This window comes from Triticum dicoccoides, chromosome 3B (assembly GCF_002162155.2).
Source record: "Triticum dicoccoides isolate Atlit2015 ecotype Zavitan chromosome 3B, WEW_v2.0, whole genome shotgun sequence".
Lineage (NCBI taxonomy): Eukaryota > Viridiplantae > Streptophyta > Magnoliopsida > Poales > Poaceae > Triticum > Triticum dicoccoides.
Window position 1 is genome coordinate 316,671,761 of NC_041385.1, and position 2,260 is coordinate 316,674,020.

Here is a 2,260-nt window from a genome sequence, read left to right on the forward strand (position 1 = left end):
TTGGACGCGCCGTCCTCCCCGCTTCCGAACGCACCGCCCACGCCCCTTTTTGGCCACCGAATGACGAAGTCCGGCGAGGTCCGGCGCCCCCTCCGCCGCGGACGCCCACCGGGGCTCCCCAACGCCGGCCGCCGACGTGGCCGCCTGGGGCCACCGCCTGGTGGGCCCAGGGCCCCCTCCCCGCCGCCCTGATTGACTCGGTTAGCTGGGCTGACCGGTCCACCCCCCTGCCTATGACATGGGGGCCCCACCCCCAGGACGTTTTTAAAATAAAAGAAAAAGGAAAAGGAATTTAGATAAATATAATTAATAAAAATAATAATGAATAAAATTAATTAATTAATTAATTAAGTAAATAATTAATTTAATTAATCCTGATTAATTAAACCTAATGACTAATTAACCTAATTAACTACTGTTAATTAAACTTAACTAAGATAATTAGTTAACAGAGTATGACGAACGGGACCCACATGTCCGGGTTGACCTAGTCAACCCTGTTGACTGCTGACGTCAGCATGGCATCATGCTGACGTCATAATTCCATTTTTTGAATTAAATAATTAATTGATTAAATTCCAGAAATTAATAAAATCTTGAAAAAATCATATCTTTTAATCCGTAACTCGGATTAAAATATTTTCAACATGAAAGTTGCTCAGAACGACGGGACGAATTCGGATACGCAGTCCGTTAGTCCGCCACACCCCCCTAACCTATCGAACCCGCAACTTTCCCCCTCCGGCTCCTCTGCCCAAAAACACGAAACACCGGGAATACTTTCCCGGATGATTCCCCCCTTAACCAGTACCACCTCATACCACGTTAGGGCACGCCTAGCATCGCTTCTTGGCATGTCATGCATCGATATGCATCTGTTTACTTGGTATTCATTGTTTCTTCCCCCTCTTCTCTCCGGTAGACTACGAGACCGACGCTGCTGCTGCCCAGCTCGACTACGGAGTTGACGACCCCTCTCTCTTGCCAGAGCAACTAGGCAAGCCCCCCCTTTGATCACCAGATATCGCCTACTCTTCTCTATACTGCTTGCATTAGAGTAGTGTAGCATGTTACTGCTTTCCGTTAATCCTATTCTGATGCATAGCCTGTCATTGCTGCTACAGTCATTGATACCTTACCCGCAATCCTAAATGCTTAGTATAGGATGCTAGTGTTCCATCAGTGGCCCTACACTCGTCCGTCTGCCATGCTATACTACTGGGCTGTGATCACTTCGGGAGGTGATCACGGGCATATACTATATACTTTACACTGTTACATTACCTGTGATACTGTTCGGAGTTGGGGGCTGAAGGGGCAGGTGGCTCCATCCCGGTAGAGGTGGGCCTGGGTTCCCGACGGCCCCCGACTGTTACTTGGTGGCGGAGCGACAGGGCAGGTTGAGACCACCTAGGAGACAGGTGGGCCTGGCCCTGTTCGGCGTTCGCGGATATTTAACACGCTTAACGAGATCTTGGTATTTGATCTGAGTTGGCTACGAGCCTATACGCACTAACCATCTACGCGGGAGTAGTTATGGGTATCCCGACGTCGTGGTATCAGCCGAAGCACTTCAGACGTCAGCGACGGAGCGGCGCGCGCCGGATTGGAACGTAAGCCTGCTCTTGTATTAAGGGGGCTAGTTCTGCTTCCGGCCGCCCACGCAACATGCAGGTGTGCTATGGGCGATGGGCCCAGACCCCTGTGCGCTTAGGTTTAGACCGGCGTGCTGGCCTCTCTGTTTTGCCTAGGTGGGGCTGCGACGTGTTGATCTTCCGCGGCCGGGCATGACCCAGGAAAGTGTGTCCGGCCAAATGGGATCAAGCGTGTTGGGGAATGTGGTGCACCCCTGCAGGGAAGTTAATCTATTCGAATAGCCGTGATCTTCGGTAACAGGACGACTTGGAGTTGTACCTTGACCTTATGACAACTAGAACCGGATACTTAATAAAACACACCCTTCCAAGTTCCACAGACAACCCGGTGATCGCTTTTCCACAGGGCGACGAGGGGAGGATCGCCGGGTAGGGTTATGCTATGCGATGCTACTGGAGATGCTACTTGGAGATGCTATTTGGAGATGCTACTTGGAGATGCTACTTGGAGGACTTCAATCTACCCTCTTCTACATGCTGTAAGGCGGAGGCTGCCAGAAGCGTAGTCTTCGACAGGATTAGCTATCCCCCTCTTATTCTGGCATTCTGCAGTTCAGTCCACTGATATGGCCTCCTTACACATATACCCATGCATATGTAGTGTA